This window comes from Vombatus ursinus, unplaced genomic scaffold (genome assembly GCF_900497805.2).
Source record: "Vombatus ursinus unplaced genomic scaffold, bare-nosed wombat genome assembly UNPS02014832.1, whole genome shotgun sequence".
NCBI classification, from domain to species: Eukaryota; Metazoa; Chordata; class Mammalia; order Diprotodontia; family Vombatidae; genus Vombatus; species Vombatus ursinus.
The window spans coordinates 11133528-11149983 of NW_020954610.1; the positions used below are offsets into that span (position 1 = coordinate 11133528).

The 16456-nt window shown below is 38.8% G+C and overlaps 1 protein-coding gene across 1 annotated transcript in view; it reads left to right on the top strand.

Moving 5' to 3' along the window:
• The window catches only part of LOC114025687 (collagen alpha-1(XV) chain-like), a 117143-nt gene that overhangs the window by 50723 nt on the left and 49964 nt on the right, over positions 1 to 16456 (top strand). The gene's annotated exons all lie outside the window — the stretch shown is intronic.

Below are 16456 nucleotides of genomic sequence, written 5' to 3' on the forward strand. Positions count from 1 at the left end.
AGATAGATAGATAGATAGATAGATAGATAGATAGATAGATAGATAGACAGACAGATAAACAGAGCAAGTGAGTGTCTGGGATAGCCACAGTGCTATCTTTTGAGCCTCTGTCTTAAGTACACTACTAGGTTTCCATCCTGGCTGGAGACTTGAGAAAGAATCTCAAAGAATTTTGATTTATTCATAATTTATAAGCTTCTGAATAGCAGCAAGAAAATTACAGTACATAAATCTGGAACATTAACCAAAGACAATGCCTGAGCAATGAGTAATCATAGTTAAATGGTAGGAGACTTGGTAAAGAGAAAAATGCTTCCCTCAGAAGTAGTTAGCTTAGGCCAAGCCCCCAACCCTCACCATTGTCCTCTCCTAGCCACTTCAAAGAATTCCCTCCTCTACTGGAGTGAGAGGCAAAGTAGGTGTTGACCCAAGAAAAGTTATTCCTTGGGGTGGGCTAAAGGAAGAACTGGAAAAGACTGGTGCTGCCCACATTCTGAAGGTGCGGATTAGCTAAAAAGGAAATAGCTGGTTTGCCTGTAATATTAATTATCTCCAGCTGCCTTACACTTTTACACTTAGAGAAGAAAATTACTAAGGAAAATGAACCAACAAAGGGACTGAGTCTGCAACACTATGCATCTGTAATCTTCCAAATCTCTGCTGAAATTTAAAAAAAAGGAGAAAAATGCTTCTCATAGTATATTCTCTGGGTCCAAGAAAGACTGGTCATTACAAATAATCAGAGTTTAGCCACCTTTCAGTATTAATTTCATTCAGTATTAATTTCATTCATTCATAATATACATTATGGTCATCATTGTGTATAGTGTTCTTGTGCTGCTTACTTCTTGCATCAATTTATATGTCTTCCAATGTTTCTCTGAATTCCTCATATTTACAGTTTCTTTATTTCACTACATTCACAAACAATATTTTTTCCCTCCCAACTGAAGAGTATCTACTTTATTTCTAGGCTTTTTTAAAATTGTGATTTGAGAAGCACTAAGGTGGAGTCATTTGCCAAAAGATTTGCACCCCAATGTCCTTATGTGCCTTAAATTCTGCAATTAGAAAACAGTTCATCCCTCTGAGTTTTGAGGGTTTTTAAAAAAATTCCCTTTTATATTGTAAATACTCCTGAGAGGAATAATGAAGCTGAAACAGAATCAGATAGATTTAGAAGGGAAATAATATTAGAAAATAGAATCTTAGAGTAGAGAAATAACTTAGAACATAGAATTTTAGAACTGGAAGAGGTCTTATAACATAAAATGTCAGAGATAGAGGTGACCTCAGTCTAATACTCTTAAGTCCAAGACAGGTTCAAGTTTTAACTTGAAAACTGAGACCCAGGGAAGAAAATTTGCCAATCATGTAGCCAGTCAGTGGCAGCCTTAAAACTAGAACCTAGGACACTTGAAGTCAAAGTTAGCATTTTTCCATTGTATCAATGCTCTATAAGGAATACCTTGCCTCCAACTATGAGTAATGCCTTGCAAGAAAGGCCTTTGGACCAAAGGACTTGGTGGGAGAGATTTGGAGCACAAGATTAGGTGAGAAGGCGCAGAAAATAGGTACAAGATTACCAAAGACAGACTTTCAGTCCTTCACAATTTTACTTATGTAGAATTAACCTTGGCTCTAGACTGGTCAACTCCAGTCTCTCTCTTCTCTCCTGGATATTTGCCAGACCCATTTTCCTTTAACACTGCTCTTATACTTCATTCATGAATTTTTCCAAGACTTATAATGCCTCTCTACATACTGCCTACTACTTCAACACTAAGCTTCTCTGCCTAGCAGCATTCAAGGATCCCTATCATTCTGTCCCATCCTATGTCCCCACAGGAATGCTTAGTTCCAGAATAGCCTAGTTTCCTCCTGCCTTACTCAAACACATCATACTCACTCCTACAGCTAGCTCTTTGCTCATGTTGTTCACTCTGCCTGAAATGTCCTCCTTTAGTTTGAATATTACCGGTCCTAATTCAAGGTCTGCCACCAGCATGAAGCTTTCCTTGTCTGGTCTAGTTATCAACTGATCTCCCACTTTCTCTAAATTCCTTTGACCACATCACTGATATCACATAGTCTGTACTAAATGTTTTTCTGTTTGATAACTGTTTCATAAGCATGAATCATGTCTCCAAAAAGAGGTTACAAACTCATTAAAGGATTTCAACTGGGTTTTTTGGGGGGGGATTAATTGGGGGGTTTTGGCATAAAGAATAATGTTTTTCATGACTAACATGGAAATATGTTTACATGATTGCACATGTATAACCTATATCAGATTGCTTGCTCTCTTGGGGAAGGGGCTTTGGGAGGGAGGGAGAAAAAAAATTTGAAACCCAAAACCTTATAAAAATGAATGTTGAAAACTATCTTTATATTTAATTGGAAAAAATAAAATACTATCTACCTAAAAATTAATGTTTTTTTAAGATATGTAATCGTTTTTATTTTTTTGCACATGAAACTGCAAATCTGTTATGTACAACTTGCTATTCCTTTTAAATATATAATAAAATTATCATGTAAAATTTCCCCCTTTTTTCCTTCCCTCCCCCTGCCCTAGAAATGGCTTTCATTAAATGCAAATATGTGTGTATAGCTATAGATAGATAGATAGATACATGCTTCTATTTATCGGTTCTTTCTCTGGATACAGAAAGCATCTTCTTTCATATGTCCTTTGTAATTAATTTGGTTATTTACAAGAGTCAAAATAACTTAGTCATTCAAAGTTGTTTTTAAAAAAGTACCCAACTCTTCCTGACTCCAAGTCTAGTACCCTATTTACTATACCGTGCTACTTCCTTTGTGGAAAGGGTGGGGTTCCAAAACCCCCATTTTGAAACAGCTGCATACCTCTTCAATCTCCCAGTCCTCAGGACCAGAAATGAAAAGGGATACCACACACACACACCAAAAAAAAATGTTTGGGTACTATCTGAAGCTGATGCTTCCTGACTTCCTGCCCTCAAGGGAATAACCTCTAAGGGAAGTGAGAAAGCCATCCTGGAAAGATGTAGAGAAATTACTTTACCCAAAATTGCACAGGTTAAGAGAAATTCAAAATGTTGCTATCACCAAAAAGAAAATCAACATAAGAGAAGTTTTGTTCACATACTACATATGCTGGTGAGAGTGAGGTCCAGGAAGAGAAAGGAGAGAGGATGCAACATCAGACTCAGTAAGAGGGAACGTTCTGTGGGAAATCTTTTAATCCAAAAGCAACATGTGTTAGTTTACACATGTTAAAGCTCTTCAGTTTTATGGCGGTAAGATGTCTAGTAAGAGGGAAAGAAGTGTCTTCAGGTCCAACCGTCATCCAACACAGGTCTTATACACACACTAGCTAGAAAGATATGCTAATTTCAGTTTACTTAACATCAGGGATGTGAGCTGATCAAACAAATGAATTTATACTGAAACTGGAAAGAGCCTTAGAGACCATTAAGTCTAATGCCTTAATTTTACAGGTGAAGAAACTGAGGCCCTAGCCAGTTTTACAAATAGATTACTACATCATCATTTTTCTCTACTATGGCCATTAGAGCAACTTATATACATGTATTACTTTAATGATAGAATTGATCAATTAAACATTTATTAAGCATCTACTCTGTGTCTACAGGGTCAGCTAGGCAGTACAATGGATAGAATACAGGGCCTGGAATCAGGAAGACTCATCTTCCTGAGTTCAAATCTGGCCTCAGACATTTACTAGCTGTGTGACCCCTGGTCAAGTCATTTAACCCTGTTTGCCTCAATTTCTCATCTTTAAAATGAGCTGGAGAGGGAAATGGCAAACCACTCTAGTATCTTTGTCAAGAAAACCCCAAATGGGGTCATGAAGAGTTGGATATGACTGAATCATCTGAACAACAACAACATAAGTCTACTATACCTAGTAGCACCAAGGTGACACAATAAATTTGGAGTCAGGAAATACTGAGTTTGAAACCTGCTTCAGACACCTATTAGCTTGTGTGGCCTAGGGCAATATAAGGGTGGGGGTAGGCTAAGGACTGGTTCCACTTTTATCTTCCTGACTTTACCACCAGCACCTAGTAGACACTTACTAAATGCTTATTGATTGATTAAGGAATAAACCAAGCCAACCAGTCTGTTGAATTGCTCAGATCCCAGCTCTGCTATTTGCTATTTCTGTGACCTTAAGGAACTGAACTTTTCTGGTCCACAATTTGGCAATCTGTAGAACAAGGAGATTGGCCTAGTTGTATAAGGTCTTTTTGTCTCTAAATACTGTGAACTTATGATCTCATGAAGTAGGAGGAGTCAAAGACAATTCCAGATGTTAAGTCTGTGTACCTGGGAGAATGGTAACACCACTGACAAAAAGTAGAGACCTTAAATGATATTTCTTTTGCAATTTCCTTATACGGAGCGTCAAATTCTCCTTCTGAAAGCTCTACCCACTACCCCTAATTCCTTTCTCTTAGGTGAAACAAGTTTCACCATTCTTCTATATGATAACCTTTCTAATACTTTAAGACAGTTCTCATGTCCCCCCAAAGTTTTTTGTTCTTTAGGGTAAACTCCCTCAATTCCTTCTTGTACTTGTGAAATTGGCTTTTAAAAATTCAAGTAGGTACTAATTCATCCTAATTAAATTTCATCCAGTTCTTCCTTTGTCAGTGAATGGAATGCAGCAATTTACTTCCCTGTGGTGCTACTCAATATCCCTGTCAATTTTACGACCAAGTTCCCTGGCTATCACTCCTCACATGTGTTCTCTTTCCCATTAGAATGTATCTTAGGGGAAGGCATTGACTCTGCTTTTGCATATGTATCCTCCAGCCCTTATCCCAGTGATTGGCACAGAATATTCAATCACTATGGAATCCTTCTGAATATACTGGTTTTTAGCCTCTATCTCTGTACCATATCTCCAAAAAAACTGTGAGAGACTTTTTCAGATCCCTTTATGAAATGCAAGGTACACCATGTGATTTTTATGATCTACCAATCTAGTCACCATCAGAAGAAAGTTTAGTCTGGCATGAGCTGTCATGGATGAAGTCATGCTGGCACATAGGCATCACCACTTCCCTCTCTAAATATTCGTAAACTGTGCTTTTAATAGCATGTCCTAAAATTTTGCCAGGAATTGAAGCCAAATTCACTGGCCAATAGTTTACAGACTCCACCCTTTTCCCCATTTGAAAATCAGAATATTTGCCTGTCTTCAGTCCTGTGAAACCCCGTGATTTTTCAATGATCTTTGACAGGCTCAGCAATAACATTAGCCAATTCCTTCAGGACCCTGGGATACAGTTCATTTGGGTGACTTGAATTCATTAAGGGAAACCTCTCACACTCATCTTGGGTTTGTATTATCTCCTAAACCTTTTTTTTTCCTTATCCTTCCAATCAACATATCATCCCCCTTAGCAGGGGAAAACACAACACAGCATAACAGTAAATTAGGAGCTGAGTAGTTCTTGTTCAGCTATAAAATGAGGGTTTTGGACTTGGCCTCTAAAGTCCTTGCCCGTTCTAAGTCTCTGATCTTATGTCTCCTGTTCATTATCATAGGCCTATCTCCTCCAAGGAGCACTGTTATCTCTTCTGTAAATGTCCTACTACCCCGAAAATGGCTTTTAAGAGTTTTGTTGTTGGTAGTAGTGGTGGCCTCAACATTTATCATCCATTTATAATCCCCCTCAGCTAATTCTGAACTTTGTTGTTCCTGATATTGTTTTTCCAGGATTTTGCTACTCTCATGTATTTATCCTCTAAAGCACTTGCTTCCATAGTCTACTTGACTTTTAAAAATGGAAATTGACCAAGCACTTCCATGTGCTTTGATCTTTTTTTCACTATAGTTGTGTTTATATTATAATAATTTCATTAAAGAGACCCTTTCATGGTCTTAAGCTGACTTCCCTGTAGAATTTTAGACAATAGGAAGCTATTTCTCCTCTAAATCTGGGGTTCAAATAAGACTAAGACCATTAGATTGTGAGTTCTTTGTGAGGTCAAGTGGTTGTGAGGTCAAAGACTATTTTTGCCTTTTTTTTATCCTCAGAATTTAGCACAGAACCCAGCACACTGCAGGTGTTTACTAAATGTTTCTTCACTTGACATGTTGACTTAATTTCTTTATGGCCACTTCATTTTTTTCCACCAAAGAAGAGAGTTACACATGATAAACATTTGATAAATGTTTGTTGGGGCAGCTAGGTGGTACAGTGGATGGAGCTCTGGCCTTGGAGTCAGGAGGACATGAGTTCAAATCCAATCTCAGACACATGACACTTACTAGCTGTGTGACTCTGGGCAAGTCATTTAACCCCAATTGCCTCACCAAAAAGAAAAAAAAAGAAAAAAAAAAGATAAGTGTTTGTTGATTGAATCTTTTTAAATAAACAGGATCAACAGTTGTATAGTGTTATGCACACTGAATTTGGATTCAGAGGACCAGTGTTTAAATTGTAACCCTGCTACTTACTACTTGTGTGACCTTGGGCAAATTATTTAAAGTTATGGCATCCTAGGCCATCAACAGTCATTTTGACCTTTGTTTTGCCACTGGACTTTGATGACTCTGGAGGAGAGAGTGAGGCTAACCACTTTGCCTACAATTCTGCCTCACTTATTCATGAATGAGTCAAGACATCACCCTTGCGGTATCATTGGTCCTCTTTGAAAACAAAGGACAAACAACAACAACATTTAAAATTATTAAACTTTCCTGACTTTCGTTTCCCGGTGCATAAGACAGATTTGAACTGAATGACTGTAAGGTCACTTCTCACTCCAGATCCTGTGGATCCTCCCTATTGGTCAATATCAGGTCCCAAATAATCCCTCTCATTCCTCCTATACTTTTTGCATAATAAAGTTAACATCAAGGAAATTTAAGAATTGGTCAACTTCTCTGTTTTGTAACCTCTATTCTTCTCATTGATCCCATCATAGCCAAGTGTCAGTGATTCCTGTGAGGTCATATTTGCCCCCTTGCAATTTATCTGATTATTAACTATTTGTTGTTCATATCATTCATGGGGTTTTTTCTTGGCAGAGATATTGGAGTGCTTTGCCATTTTCTTCTCCAGTAGATTAAGGCAAACTGAAGTTAAGTGACTTGCCCACAGTCACACAGCTGGTAAGTGTCTGCAGCCAGATTTGAACTCAGGTCTTTCTTCCAGGCCCAGTGTTCTATCCATTGAGCCACCTAGCTGTACCATATTACTGTGAGTTTATATGTAGATATCTGAGACCATGGATTTTAAGCATATATGTCTAATTCCCCAGATAGATTTTAAGTTCCATGAAGACAAATGTTCTTGCATTATCCTCCATAGTGCTTAGAATGTAGTATGTCTTTAATAAGTATTTATTAAGTAAATTTGTGAGTAGTTTTTAATATGACTCAGAATCACCTCCCAGGAGAGCAGTACACAGATCACAAATGGAGAGCTAGCTAGTTTGCTTGTTAGAAGCCATCACTTCAATAAATTAGAAAAAGAACGACAGAAAAAAAAACCTCTTTTTAATTCTCCTCCAGTGTATATTGTCTCTCCTGTTAAATGTTATAACTATAAGCTAATACAGAATTGCTCAGCAACCTAGAGGGAACAGGAGCCCTTACTGGAGGCAGCCATCTGACTATGGGCAGCGTTTCCATGGAAATGAAGGTTAGACACATAGAAACAAGGTACAGAAAGGCTCAAAACTTAGTACCTTCTCCTTATTTTCTCAACTCGGTGTCATCTCTACGGAAAGGAAAGTTGACCTAGTATGCCTCCTCTCAGTTGCCATCTCTTTATTATCATCATTCCTCCAGTTTCTAAGGAAACAGACATCAGTCCTACAGAAAGAATATAATGATGTAATACACTAAAATATAATCCCTTCAGAGTTTCCACTGCCATCTTCCTCTCGGAGGAACTTTTAAAACAGAACTGATTTATCCTCACCCACCTGAGATTAACATGAATCCTGGAATTGGGTATTGGCTTCTAGTGGGTTCTCCCCTTTCAGGCAAAAGTGGTTTGCGGAGGGGAAATTGGCGAAAGCAATTCTTGGACCCAAGTAAGCCTTTTCTGATTGTCCATTCTGTATTCAGCCATGCAGTGAACTCATGCTCCTTAAAACAATGCATCAACCCAAAAGAATATCTCTAATGTTGGCAAGGTCTGCCACTTTGGAAGGCAATTAGAAGAGAGAGTTTTGGACAAAGGGGATTTTGTGATGCTCCTCAAGTCATCTAGGTAGATGCCTGCTTTGTCTGTAGGTCCATTTCTGTTGTAGTAGAAAGAGCACTCAATTTGGGGTTAAAAGACCTTGGTTCTAGTCCTGGTTTGGCAAGTTGCTTTACCTCTCCAAGTCTCAATTCTCTCATTTGTAAATGGGGATAGAATATTGGCACTATCAAACTCACGGGGTTATTATGAGGAAAATGCAAATTTTGCAAATCTCCATAGAAAGGTGACTTATGATTATGATTATCCAATAAAAAGGGGAGATTCCATTATCAATTTATGAGCCATGATGATGAAAAGAAGAAAATGAAATGTGTGCCAACCACAGCTGTATATACTGCATAGTCATACAAGGGTGGGTAGGCAAGTAGACAAATCCAGATTTAGTATCTGGTGTTAGACAGTATTATACACAAACCAGACCCAGACTCCTTTCTCTGTCTAAGCCCTGGGCAAGTTTCCTAGAGCACAAATAGGGTACTTCTGAGCCAACCAGCCCATGCATATGCCAGGGTTTGGGAAAGAGAATATAATATAAACCAAAGTTGGCTTCTTTGCCACATACTATATTCTGCCTATGAATTTATTGTGTTCTTCTCTGCCACATGGAAAAGTCAGCAGGTATGTACACATGGCAATTTATCCTCTATATGATCCACTATTCAGCATTCATCCATTAATTCATTAAGCATTTATTAAGAACCCCTTACAAGGTAGCATTCAAGACAATGGCAGGCAGACGTGGAACTGCAGAGTAAGGACGCAAAAATGCATGAGGCCCACAGTTCTTGCTCCCAGGTACCTCATAGTCTTGTAGGAGAAATATGACATAGACATACACAATGACAATACAGAATCGAATATGAAAAGTGTCCTAAGATAATTGTGGATAAGGGTTATGAGAGTTTATAGAGATTACTTCGGAATAGGGGAATTCACTAATCATGTAACAAATATTTTTAAATGACTATTACGTGTAAGACACTAACACTACAAGAAAAAAATTGAGAAGGTTTCTGCCCTCAAGGAGTGTACAAATGAGCAAAGTGGTAATGCGAGTTCACAGAGAACCATAACACAAGTTAGAAAATTATTAAACTCATAAGAAGCATTTAACAGAGTGGCCTCAGAAAATCAAGTTAAGGATCACTTCTAGCAAAGCGATCAGCAAAAGAGTCAGATTCAAATCCCCACTCTGCTATTTACTATTTGTGTGACAGACCTTGGACAAATAATTTCACTTGTCTAGGCCTCAGTTTCCTCAACTATAAAATGAGGGAGTTGAACTAGATAATAATATAAATCCTCTTATGCTACTATAGCAAATCAGAATATAAGCTGATCTGGACACGTACATTACAGAGGGTAGAGCTCCAGGCTTGGAGTCCAGAAAACCTGGGTTCAAATCTGGCCTCAGACACTTACTAGCTGTGTGACCCTGGGCAAGTCACTTAACCCTGTTTGTCTCAGTTTCTTCATCTGTAAAATGAGCTGGAGAAGGAAATGGCAAACCAGTCAGGTATCTCTTCCAAGAAAACCCCAAATGAGGTTATAAAGAGTCGAACACCACCAAAACGACTGAACAAGAACAGCACTAGAGAAGTCTATAGGGGTGAGAAGGTGACTAGAGAGCTTCAGATTGAGTCTCTGCTGTTAGATAGAATCATACACAAACCAGACCTAGCGTCCATTCTCTGCTTGAGCTCCAAGCAAGTTTCCTGGCACACAGACAACCAGCCCACGAATGCCAGAGATTTGTTATTTCAGCAGTTGTCGTCAAGGGCAAAATAAAAAAGAAATGTTAGGGAAAATAACCTGTGATGGCTAAGATACTGAAAAGATAAGATAACAAACAAAGCCTCTCTTTTTTTCTCTAACTTAAATTCTTTTTATTTTCAAAGTGTCTAATTTCCCAATGGAGAAAACAGCTGAAGAGTGGCCCTTTAGGTGTTAATTGGTGTGAGTAGGCAGGGAGACTGGAGGTAGCATCTCAGTCAAGAGTCTGAGGCAAAATTCTGGTCCCTCTGGTTCTTGGTCAAGTTCAAAGCCAGGCTGTTGCTATGGAGATCCATCCAATAGTCAGTACAAGGAAAATCATCACCAGGTAACATGAACCAACAAGAGATAGAAGCCTCAGCAACAAACCAGATCGGGATAGAAGGAGCTTTTAACTGTGGCCTGGGGTAATTATTCCCTAACAGTTCCTTTATGCTGCCTACACTTGTCCTTATGTCTGGGAATGTCTCAAACCTCTCCTGGTGGCCGGCTGGACAGGAAAAGACTTGGCATGCCTGTTGTGCCCTTAGGAGGTTTTAATAACAACCACATGGAATTATAACGTGGTAGCTGGATTGGGAAAACCTAAAGAAGTCATCTGGTTTTCCTATTTGTCTCCTCCTTTTGCTTCCTGCCAGGACCACACCTAAATGAGCTGCCATTTTTTTCTAAAGAGCAGGAGCTGCCATTGTGTGGGCTTGAGGATCACTGGCGGTCTTTGAGGCTTCTCCACGTGGCCCCTTTACTGGTTTCTTATAGATAAGCCAGTGCTTTCTGATGCTATTTACATGAAACCTTTTCTGATCCACCCCCAAAAAATGCTAGTGCTCTCTCTCTCTGAGGGAATTGAGGGGATCAGGACAGCAAGTGGTTAATTGTGAGGATTGAGTGGACCACATTGTCTCCATCTTATCTCTCAATTCTGGAGCTAGCTCTGTTCCCTTTCTATTCAACTGGGGTCTAGTCCAATTTCTATCCCGTGAGAAAACTCTATTCAATTGTGGGAAGTAAGAGAAAACTTTGTTGCATTATTTGAACCTAACCCTATGTGGCAGAGAAACTGGACCGCCTCGACCTATTGCTTAGAGACTAAGGACTAAGGACCTAGCTCAGAAGTGGGGAACCTGCTGCCTCGATGCCACACTTTGACTTGGATTCAGTCAAAGGGCTGCACTTGAGGGCATAGAGGGCCACATGTGGCCTCAAGGCCCCTGACCTAGGTTATGCTCACCAGAAACCCAGAACACACCCAGAACTTGAGTTCAAATCCAGCCTCAGACACGTAACACTCACTGGCTGTGTGTTAACCCCAATTGCCTCATGCAAAAAAAAAAAATAGTCAGATCCAAAGTTTGATGCAAAGAATTTTCTCACAATTACACATCTCAAGCAATCCATATGTCTTACCTGAAAACTGGCTCCTACTAACCAATCAGTAATTGTTTCCATGTTCCTTTGATTATTTACAGACAACTTAGGGGGAGTGGGACATCTCTTTTTTTTCTGAATGCAGGGAATTGCACCTGTTCACTCTCCCCGTCCCAACTTGGAAAGTTCTTAATCTTTCCTCCAATTAGAAATCAGATTACCTAATGTGTCATCTCCTTTTGATTAATTGGTCTTATTTGATTAATTGTTTTTAATGCATAAAAGTCTTGTTTCCCCCTGTATTAGAGGTCCTGGCCTAAGCTGAGGAGTTCTAGTCCCAAGTTGTTTGGCAATTAGCATGCATTGCTTCATAAATTGATATGCTTGGAAGATGGAACCTTTCTTTCCTCAGTCATTTCATCTTTCACTTGCCACACCTCCCTAATTCATATTGACTGTCTTATATTTAGGATAGACACTGAACCTGTAACTTCATTGGTATAGAGAACTTCCAGGTAAAGACACTCCCTCTACCAAAATAAGTTAGCACCTTAACTGCGACTTAACAGTTGCCTGAGAGCAATGAAAAGTTAAGGGACTTTCTCAAGGTCATGTGTGTGTCAGAGGAAAGACTTAAATGCAGGTTTCCTGGCTTCCTGGCCAGCTCTCAATTCACTAATTCCATAGTGTCTTTCTTGTATTTATTTTGCTATCTTTCCCAATTTATATTAAATTACCTTATATTAGGATACAGACTGCCCTTGGTGTAATGTGATGGCTGTCATTTAGTGATTTGCCATTAGGGTTCACAGTGATGGTGCAAGAGGTGTGTGCTAGGAATTCTTTAACAGCACCTAAAGCGGTAAATGATTTCCCAATTATGTTACAAATGTATTATCCATCTGTGGTGACAAGCATGTGCATTTTTTATTTTTATAATTATTAATTATGTAATGTAAATTTAATTTGGACCCTTTTTTGAGCAAGAGTTATTATAGTTATTGTAAGCACTTAAATAAAAGAATAAATAAATCTAAAGGAATATTACAAGTGGTACATTAAATTATACTGGAGGTTTGCAACACTTTATTGTTGTTGTTGTTGTTGAAGAGGCTTGTGGAACAAAAATTTTAGGAACCACTGGCATTGTGGGAACTGATCTTGAAACCAGGAAAACATGGGTTTGAAATACATGACACATAATGTCTGAATGACCCAGGGTAAATTGCTTAATTTCTCAGGACCACCAAGCAACATTTTAACAATGTAAGTTGCAGAAAAGGTGCCTATTTGCATTGGTAGAGGAAGTTTCCTCACCCAGTCATTCCCTATATCAAAGAAATTGCTGATCCAGTCCATTTCATTATTGATTAATGTTTTGTTAATATATTGTCATCATTAACATACTGTAAATGATTAATTGGTTACTAATATTTATATCATCTTCATAAAATTATTACAATTCCATGTGAGGATTTTTTTCCTTTTTGAAATTGCCAATGCAAGTTCATTATGTCTGACTCCCTCTCCACTGATGCATGAATTAAATAGAATTAGAAAACTGACTTTTTGGGAGTGGTTGAGGGGGAAAAGTCAGGGAATCACCATTTCTGCAAATAAAATGGGATATTTGTATGAGATCTATGAGGAGCTGGTATCCTAAAACAAATTTAGACCACCAGAAATGAAGCCATAGACCTCTTACCAAATGACTATCTCCACATACTTTCCATGAAGGGGAAACACACATCACACAAACAAGCATTTGGAAAGAATCCACTATGTACCAGTTTCATGGGTTGCCATGGTAAAAGAAGTCATCACTTAATAGCCTACTGGCTAGAGAAGATCCTTTGCAACCTTAGGCAGGCTGGCCCTTGCATGGAGGATACAGTGAGACATAGTCATTTTCAGTGACACCAATTTCTTTTTTCAATTATTTAATAAATTATCACCAAAGACATTTTGTTTATTTTTAGTTTTCAACATTCACTTCCACAAGATTTTGAGTTCCAAATTTGCTCCCCATCTCACCCCTCCCCTACTCCAAGATGATGTGCATTCTGAATACCCCTTCTCCTAATCTGCCCTCCCTTCTATCACCCCGCCTTCTATTTTCCTATAGGGCAGGATAGATTTCTATACCCCATTGCCTGTATATCTTATTTCCCAGTTGCATGTAAAAACAATTTTTAACATTTGTTTTTAAAGCTTTGGGTTCCAAATTCTCTCCCTTCCTTCCCCCCCCCACCCTCATTGAGATGGCAAACAACTCAATACAAGTTATACATGTGTAGTCATGCAAAACACTTCCATAGTAATCATGATACCAACTTCCAAAACTTATTAAGCATATGCCCCAACCAGGGATAACCCTCACATAGGCAAAGGTCCCCTGCATTATCTGTAAATTTCTGATCTCAAGCTAATTGTCTTGTCCAACATCGCCATACCATTGCTAACGTCTCTTGAATTAGTAGAGGGATCAATATTCAAACGAGAAGGGAAGAGACTGAAGGATGAGGGTCAAGAAATCACTAAAACAACTGACCATGGAATCTGGACTGGGTAGAGAGGTGAGTGTCATCAGAACATGAGTGATGGATAAGAGAATACTGAGGGGTCAAGGGTCTAGAGGCCACACTGGAGATGAACAGAAGGCTGATTGCAAGATATGGCATAAAAAAGACTGAAAAATAAGAAGTTCGTGTGTAGAGGGGAGAGTTTCAGAGTTCAGGATCTCAGAAGTGGCATAGTTTCAGCTGACAAAGAGGGCTAAATTGCAACTGTTGTTGTGTTCAGAATGCCTCCAAATTATGGATATGTGGCTAAATATACAAGACCAGAAAAGGAAGCAATTAGAGCAAATCAATGCATACTGAATCCTGATTCTCAGAAAATATTTAACTAGCAGAAACTTATTAGTGAAAAGGCTTTGTCATTCTAGCAAACATATGCAGAGACACCACAGATATACACTCAGGTCTTTGTTCATGTATTAACACATTGATATGCATATAATCTATAGTACCAGTGATTAAATTCCTACAAAGGGGGTAAGATCCTGGTAATACCTATGGAAGTACAGGGGGTTTGCAAAGTACTTAGCAACTTCTTGGTGTGTGTGCTTTGAATTTTTTCCCCTACCACCCAATAAAGAACCTAATTTATGAGATTCTGGATTTTATAAAAAACACCCCAAAATTTGCTTTATTGAACCTCTGTCTTGCTTTGTTAAGCAAACTGTTGATGTCACCTTCCTCTCACTCCACTCCTAAAACACTCACCTACTATTCCTTGGGATAAAGATGCCTGGAGTGGGGTCATTATCCACTGTGGAAGTATTACTTATTCCAGATGGAGTTGAGTTGTCCTATGTGTCATCTGCCATGATGGATTTGTCTCCAGCTAGGATCTTTCTAAACTGAGTGTACTCTATTCTTAATTATATACACTTTTCAGCCTTTTATTTTCTGATAACTATGTTGTGATTGCTTTTTATTGTTGTTGCTGTATCAAATCTCTGATTTCATTGAGGAGAATGATGTGGGGAATTCCTGCTATGGAAACTCTCTCCACTGATGCATGTTGGCAACTCTCATAACAGAGTTTTAGAGATTTGCCTGGGGGCAGCAAGAGGCTCAGATGTTTGCCCATGGTCACATAGTCAGTAAGTATCAGAAGCAATACTGGAGCCCAAATCTTCCTGATCTTGAAGTCAGCCCTCCATCTACCACGCCAAACTGTCTTTGGATAATTGTGTAGAAAGTGTTTTTCTCAAATAATTTCTCTACAAACTAATACATTTGTTGTGTTAGTTTGACTGTCAGATTTTAACATATTTCTTGTGGTTTCTTGCTTTCATTAATATAATCAGTTATTACAATTCTATGAGCTAGCTACAACAATAGCTGATTGGCTAAGTAATTCAGCACTGATTTTAGCTTATGGTTACAGTTATGAACACATACTGGATTTATAACTAGAAAGGACCAGAGAAGTTATCTTGTCTAACCCCATTATTTTACAGATGAGAGATCTGAAGTCCAGAGAGTTTCCATCCCAAGGACACCAAGTAGTAAGAGTAGCATAACCAGGATTCAAATCCAGGACCCAGGACCTAGGACCTCAAACTCCAAATCTGTTGTTCTTTCTGTTGCAACATATCAATTATTAAGCTCATGCCCATAAAACCATGAGGATAGGTCATAGAAGTGGGATGGAAATGGAAGTGACTGGACTTCAAGAAGTCAAAAAACTGTAAGGATCTCATGCTTAGAAAGAGCATTTCTGGTCCAAGGTCCTTTCTCATCTGGTAGTGTAAACCATATAACACCTAGCATAGTAGAAAGAACCTGAGGTTCTGTCCTGGGCTCTCTCTTCTTCTCTCTACACTCTCCCTCTTGTTGATTTCATTAGCTCCCATGGGTTTAATTATCATCTTTATGCAGATGGCTTATGAATCTATGTACCTAGACCTCATCTCTCTCCTGAACTTCAGCTCTGGCTATACTAATGGCCTATTGGACATTTCAAACTAGACACCCCAGGGATATTTCAAACACAAAATGCTTACAACAGAACTTGTATCCCCCCCCAAGACTCACCCCTTTTCCAAACTTCCTTTATTCTTTCAAAAACATCATCATCCTTCCAATCTCTTAATTTCAGTATTACTCTCAATTCTCCACTCTCCTTTACCCTGCATATTCAGGAAGTTGCCAAATCTTTTCATTTCTACCTCCACAGCATTTCTCATATCTGACCCTCTCTGTCTATTCACACAACTATCACCTTAGTTCAGGCCCTCATCAACACTAGTCGGACCTATTTCAGTAACTTCCTGCCTGCTCTCCCTGCCTCAAGTCACTCCACATTCTAGTCCATCCTCCACATATAGCTGCCAAAATGATGTCCTTAATCACAGATTCGACTATACCAACTCTCTACTTTGTAAACTATAATGAATCTATATTGCCTCTAGAATAAAATAGATACTCTATTTAGCTTTTAAAGCCCTTCACAACCTGACCTCAAACTATCTTTGTGGGGCAGCTAGGTGGTGCAGTGGATAG